Source organism: Sapajus apella, unplaced genomic scaffold (genome assembly GCF_009761245.1).
Source record: "Sapajus apella isolate SASKATOON/1434 unplaced genomic scaffold, GSC_monkey_1.0 scaffold48, whole genome shotgun sequence".
NCBI classification, from domain to species: Eukaryota; Metazoa; Chordata; class Mammalia; order Primates; family Cebidae; genus Sapajus; species Sapajus apella.
Window position 1 is genome coordinate 10,520,180 of NW_022436988.1, and position 7,464 is coordinate 10,527,643.

A 7,464-nucleotide genomic window follows, 5' to 3' on the forward strand; every position below is an offset into this window, starting at 1 on the left:
TTTATGGCCAAAGGGAATCTTAATAATGGTCTTCAAGTGTGCAAAGGGGTTATTTAGTAGATTGGGACCAGCTGTTCTCAAAAAGAAACTGGAAACATTTAAACTTCAGCAAGAAAGCAATAGGCCAAAGGTCCTTCAATGAAAGATGGTCCTAAGAGGGGTCAAGCTCTGCTGAAACTTATGATGCAGCTCAGCACCTCTTTACCCAAGGTGCAAGGAGACCTGAGAAAAATAGCTGCAAATTGTTGGGGGCTTATAAGCGCTAGAGATACCGCTCACATTTACATATGTTTGCATTTAAATGCTCACAAAAGCCCTATGAGAAACATGGGGCTTAGACATAATTTATTATTAATTATCCAAAGTAGGATTGAAATCTTCACCTAAAATCCTGGATTCATAACCATTCTACTATACTGCCTCTGAGAGAACAGAAAGTGAGCTTTTCTGACTTAAAGGTTTTGCAAATTCTTCATAAAATGAAGGAAATGTGAATTCATCTCCCAGCCCCTCAGCACAATGTCTTCTCTCCAGTACGCATCACAGCCTGGTTGTTTGCTGCGTAAACCTTTTGTTGGCTGCCCTTTCCTTAGGATGGGAACAAAACCTTCAACTTGACCTGTACCATCAGCCTGGGCTCTGCTGATTTCTGTTCTCACCTCTAGTTTGCTTCTCTTCAGCCCACCTACTGGATTAGGTCCCTGTCTGTCTCAGGACATTTTGCAAAATTTGTTCCCTTTCCGGAAATGGTCTCCTTACCACCAGCCTCTAGCCACCACATGTGTGCATGCATGCATACACACACAACAACGTACATGGTTCTTTTGATGTGTCTTGTATTTTTCCTTCATAGAAATAATGTGTGATTATTTGATGAATGCCTGTCTCTCCACACTGGGACCATCGGCTTAGCTTGGTAGAGTGGGATAGCGGAGGTGTGAAACAAATATTTATTGACTGAATGAATGAGCGAGTGATTGAATGAATGTAAGCTCTCTGCTGCTATACCTGGGCTGTGTATGTTCTCACTATTACATCCAACTTGGTCCTGGTTTTCCCTTCTGCCTATCCTGTCCTTCTATTTACTGCCTACCAAACAGCTTTCCTAAACCTCTCAGCCCATCCGATTGTCAGCTTGTTTGGAAGTTCATGGAGGGTGGGAACTGCCTCTTATTTCTTCAGTGTTTGTCTCAGCATCTAGCAAGGGGCCATGATCTTAATCAGTGCCCAGTGTTATCACTGAGTGAATTAATTTGGAGAACTAGTGTCTATTGACCTGCTTTCTTCTTTTTGCAGACCCACCTGGGAGGCCTCATCGGGTGCACATATTTCCTGCTGCTGAATGGCTTAGGCTGGGATTGGCAAGGAACCACGAAGTCCAAAGGACCTTTGCCTTTCTTTTAGAGGGAGGGACCAGCTGGTTCTTCAGTGTTGAAGGTCTTCTCCAGAGGTGTGAGTTTATTCTAGGACCAATCCCAGCATTTGAAACATAGCTCTGACTCTTTGATCAGGGCAAGATGATCAGATGGTCAGTGCAGAAGACCCCTCATGAAACAATTCTGGCAGTGATTGGGTAGGGTTTGCTCTTGTGATCAGACATAAGGTGTACCCAGGCAGGGATTTGTGGTTGTTTTTATTTAAGAATATCCCAAACACTTTGAGCAGTGTCTGGCACGTAGCAGGTACCCAAAATTGGATGGATGAATCTGTATATTCCTGGGCCACAGGAGCATACAGGAGTGAAAAAACAAGAAGGAAGACAAGGAAGACATTGTTTTGGCTACTGACATTTCCTCAAAGAGCTGAGGAGTCCCATTCACTTTGGGCATGGGACCCAGATGGCAGAGTGATGGGTGGACAGCCCTTTTTCTCCAGCTCTCCATGCCTCATTCCCAGCCTTCTATCTTCAGCTCCAGGGAAGGCCCTCATTTGATTTAACATCAGAGCTCTAATTAGATGACTTTCCTACTTTGGACACATGTCTGGACCTTCTGGGCCACGGGTGGAGGAATACAGGAAGAAACTCTAGCCCCTCTGGTGTGTGGTGGTCTGGACCCCTTCAACTTGGCCACTTCCATATCCCAGCCCCAAGCACACCTGATCATCCCATCCCTGGAACTCCCAAGGAATGGCTGTGGTGGTACCTGGGTCAACACATACATTTGAGCAGCTACATTGTTTTGCATTTATAACGTATCTATTTTGTTACCCATCTAAGCACCCGTTAATCAATCACTCATCACAAGGCCTCTGAGACCATACTACATTTTAATTATGTTTCTAGGGATGAAGGAGACACAAAACTGAATGAGACATCGCTGAAGCATTTGGGGGTTCTCTGTACCCATCCTCATTCACTGTCCATGTCAGGGAAGCAGGGAGGGTGGTGTGGAACGGGGACTAGGGCCAGATAGCTCTGGATTGGAATCTGGGTCTGCCACTTGCTCTGTGACTCTGCGGCTTAGAGAGCTTAAAGGACATTGGGACATAGAGTTGATAACAGCACCTGCCTTATGAGGTTGTAGAGAAACACAGAAAGCCCTTAATAATGTGAATGGTCGGTATTTTTACTTACAGAACTTAAAGTGTGGGTAGATGACAACATGCTCAAGCTCTCACAGCTAGAAGATGTCAGAGTGAGAACTCAAACCATGTCACGTGACTCTAAGCCCAAAGCGGACTCTAGAAGGTTGTTTGATCTTCTGAAGGAGGCACCGATCACCATTCCAACATGAAAGATGGAGAAATCCAGAGAGATTTAAAGGACTTGCCAAAGGCAATGAAACGAGTGGTATCTCCTGGCTCCCAGTCCAGCGTTCTTCGAATATGATGTTGGCAGTGGTCTACCCAGCAAGTACACACAGCATGCAGCCACTCCGCATGGGAAGTTCTGGGAAGGATTTCAACCAGCATAGTTACTCCTGCTGGTTCATTAGGACAACCGCTGAGCCACATTCTGAGCACCTGTAGGCGGAGGTGGGACCCTACACAAATCTAGGGCATAAGGGAGATGGGGACATTAGATCCTGGTTACTTTAACATACTCACTTTACAGATGAGGAAACTGAGGCCCAGAGAGGATAAATGCCTTGCTCAATATTAGCCAGTTGGTTGGTGGCAAAGATTAAACCAGAACCCAGGTCTCCTCTCTCCAGCCAGAGTCTTCAAGCAGAGCTCCTAGAGATCAGGTCAACTCTTGCTGCTGCTGCCAGTCTAAGGACATATGTAGCCACTTTATCTAAAGTATCTCAGAGAGCTAACTTTATGGCATTCTGCGGAAGTCCTAGCTTTCCTTTAGGGGAACCCAATTCATTTGCAAGATGAAAAGCTGTTTTTAGCGTGGACTTTCATTTTCTCCTAAGTGACTTACTCTCTCAGGTACCATTTGGCCTTCACAGTGGCTGAAAAGACAGTTCCTGGGAAAACTTAGAACATTTAAGCTTATGTGTGTTGCAGTTCTCCTTAACGAGTGGAAGGGCAGAAGCTCATAGTGGGTGGTGTTTACAATGGGAGGAGGGAGACACGGGAGCCAGCCAGGGAATCAGGACTAGGTAATGTTCCTGTCATGTGGGATTTGTTCAGTTGCAAGTGAGAAAAAAGCTAAACTTAAACTAGACCTTAAAAAGAATTATTATCTCATTTAAGAACTACCACAACTCCTTCAGGCACAGCTTGATCTAGGGATTTAAATCATGTCAAATAATTTAAACTACATTCTTTCCCTCCAGTTGTGGTGGAGACCTTTGGGGATCATTCTTGAGTAGTTCTTACCTTCTGGGCCACATTGGATGGCCATATTTCCCTGCCCCTTTGAGTTTAGGTGAGTCACATGACAACTTCTAGTCAATAAAATGAGTGTGAGACGTTGCTGAATGAGACAACTGAATGAGACATTACAGGATGGAGATCGCCTGTAATGTTGAGATGGCGCCATTACAGGATGGAGAGCACCTGAACCCCCAAGTTATGGAAGAGAAGAAGACAGTTGCCCTGGAAAATCATCTGACCCACGTTGGACTTTATGAGAGGGGGAAATAAGCCTTTATTGTGTTAAGCGACAGAATAATAAATAATAAAAATAATAACAATAATTGTTTGTTACCTCAGCTTAGCATGGTCTTCCTACCTGACGCAACATCTCTGGGTTTCGCTCTTCTCGGCACTGGTTTAATTCTCAGGCAGGTTCTCCCTCCAGGCTCCTGGGCTCATAGCCCCATGTCCAGCAGAATGAGCCACCTCTCTAGCCATGTGCCTATTCATGAACCAATCCCTGCAGCCTGAGGAATGGGCTGACTGGCCAGGCATGGGTCAGGTGCCCTCCAGGGCAAGACTGATACTGGGTCTTCCAGAGAAAAATGGGGAGACTGGTATCAGAGGAAAGGTGAACATCAAAACCAAGATGTCCACACAGGTCTGGTGAGTCCCCACCTCAGTGATAGCCCCCCTGCACCACCATGGATGAAGGTTGGCCTGCCAGCTAATACCCAGGCTCTGGAAGCCCATGCTCTCACCCTGGCCCTCAATCACTTACTACAGGCATCATCTTGAGCAAGCAATCGCTTTAAGACTCAGTTTTCTCACCTGCAAGTGGTTATAATAATGGCATCTACTTTAGCAGGTTTTGCAGTGACCTGGGCAAAGCTAGCTGGCTCTTCGGGGGGCAGCAGCTGAGCAGGAAGGGGAACTCTACGTGGATTCCTGTGAACCCTAGGAATGGAAACCTAGGGCACACTAAGGCACTTCTGATGATCACCACTAGTTCCCCTCTTGAACAGGGAAATACTCTAAAAACAGATCTTCCTTCTGGAAACTGTTGAGCCCAGGGGAGCGCAGAAGTCTGCAGGTTTTCAGCTTGTGCTTCTCCAAGCCTGTCTCCTGCACTTAAGGTAACTGCAAATCAAGATAATGTACTAAAGTGGGCACTCTTTGCAGGGTATTATTTATGGGTAGCAAATGGGACAGGGATTATTTCCCCTTCCAGGGGGCTCAGGGTCTCTGGTTTAAAAATGTAGGACTGGGGTGGGGAGAGTTCAAAGGGTGGGAATGCTGATTGGCTTCTGAATTGGCAGGCACAGCCAGCTGGTTCTGATGTCGACATTACCCTTCCCAGGCTCACTGCCATCACTTGTGGGGAAATGCCAACTCGTGTGCATTTTCAGTGTCTCCTTGCAAACATCCTGCAATCACATAAATAACTGGGCTTCATCCGCGCGTAATGCCTTCCCATTTTGTACCCACATTTCCCATAGCATTCCTCTTCTCCACATCGTCCCACTGTGGAATTATAGGTGTTCCTTTCCAGAGCAGCGATTAAAGAGATGACTTCGCTGGACCAGGACTGGGGACTGGTGCATCTTCCAAGAACACCTGGTGTTTATTATGTACCAGGCACAGGGCTTAGAACTTTGAATGTTTTATGTGGTTTAATTCTCGGAAAATTTCAGTGAGGTGGATATCAGTATCATCTCCATGTTTTGCAGGCAAGGAGGCAGAGACAAAGAGAATTTATAGACGGGACCTTGAAGCTAGCAAAGAGTGGAGTCGGGGCTTCAATTCGGGCAACTGGAGCCCACAGCCCCTGTTTGTAATCACAAAGCTCTGTCTCCCACATCCATTCAGAGTGTCTCGGTTACTCTGTTTTGCAAAGGACAAGGCGGAATTTGGGAATCCTCTGGAACTCCCAAATTCCGGTGCCTCCGTAATAACCTCCCATGAACCCATCCCTCACATTCTGTGGTGAGGAGAATGTGAGCTTTGGCATCCCAGACCTGGATAAGAAATCCCCTAGGTTTTTTTTTTTTTTTTTGTAACTGTGGGACCTGCACAGGTCCTCTGATCTTCCCCATCTTGACTGCTCCTTGGAAATCAGGTGAATGGGTTTGGATCTGTGTCCGTGCCCAAATCACATGTCAAATTGTAATCCCCTGTGTTGGAGGTGGGCCTGGTAGGAGGTGATTGGATCAGGGGGGCAGAGTTCTCAGAAATGGTTTAGCACCATCCCCCTCTCTGTTATCGTGATACTGAGCAAGTTCTCGTTTGGTTTTTTAAAAGGCGTAGCCCCTCCCCCCTCGCGCTCTCTTCCTCCTGCTCTGGGCGTGTCAAGTGTTTGCTCCCCCTTTGCCTTCCACCATGACCATAAGTTTCCTGAGGCCACCCCCCAGCCAAAGCAGATGACAGCATCATCCTTCCTGCACTGCCCATGGAACTGTGAGCCAATTAAACCTCTTTTCTTTATAAATTACCCAGTTTCAGGTATTTCCTTGTAGCAATGTGAGAACAGACTAATCCACCAGGCATGGCCATCTCTGATAAGGATCTGGTGAGGCTTATGTGACAGTGCGTGCAAGGGTTGCTCAGAGCCCAGCCCACAACTTTCCCCTCCTTCCTCTGCCTCTGGGCTGAGTGGCAGTGCCAGGGTTGAACGTACTGTAGGCATCATTGAATCCAGTCTCTAGACCTGAACTCTCTGGGACATTGCCACCTGGATCTCATTTCTTTCCCTCTTCCTCCCTTATTTCTTTTCTCTTTGTCATTATTATCATCATGGTTGAGTGCCCTCTTTGAACCCCCTTCTGGACGCTGCCAGTATTTGCTTGGAATTAAGATGACCTAGATGAGTTGCAGCCCCTGCCCCCACCCCCGCAGGTGTGCTGGGCAGCGCACACCTAATCTCTCCATCCTCTAATCACGGTGTTTCTCGGCTCCCCTAGAACAGCACTACTTAAACTTTCATGTGCATAAAATCCCCTGGAAGCCTTGTAAAAATACAGATGCCAATCCTGGCTCTGGGGCGGGGCTCGAGGGACTCCACCTCTAGTGAATTTCCAGGTGATGCCAATACTCCTGGTCCACAGAGCGCAGGTTGAGCAGCGATGCCCTGGAATATTCTCTGCCACATCGCTCAGGAAAGAGATTCTACAGCTGCTCCTCAGTCATCATTGTGTCTGGAGACTCTTTTGATCCAATAAACCATTTTAAAAGGGAAATACAGGCTGGGCGTGGTGGCTCCTGCCTGTAATCCCAGCACTTTGGGAGGCCTAGGCTGGTGGATCGCTGAAGATCAGGAGTTCAAGACCAGCCTGGCTGACATGATGAAACTCCATCTCTACTAAAAATATAAAAAATTAGCCGGGCATGGTGGCAGGTGCCTGTAATCCCAGCTACTCGGGAGGCTGAGGCAGGAGAATTGCTTAAACCTAGGAGGCAAATGTTGCAGTGAGCCAAGATCATGCCATCGCACTCCAGCTTGGGCAATAAGAGCGAAACTCTATCTCAAAAAATAATAATAAAAAAGAAAAGGGAAATACAAACATATTCAGGGTGCAGACTTAGAGGCAGGGAGGCCTAAGTTCCATCTTACCAATTACAACCTATATGCTTTGGGTCCAGTGGGTCTAACAGTGTGGTCCCTGGTAGCCACCTGGGTGTCACCTGGGAGCTTGCTGAAAATGCAAATTCTCTGAC

The 7,464-nt window shown here is 46.9% G+C and overlaps 1 long non-coding RNA gene across 1 annotated transcript; it reads left to right on the top strand.

Annotated features, from left to right (window-relative positions):
- The first annotated feature begins 348 nt into the window (after positions 1–348).
- On the top strand, positions 349–4,076 carry LOC116525739. The gene is made up of 2 exons (XR_004257798.1): positions 349–1,452; positions 2,578–4,076. It is a non-coding gene; the product is annotated as an uncharacterized LOC116525739 (long non-coding RNA).
- The last annotated feature ends 3,388 nt before the right edge of the window (positions 4,077–7,464 follow it).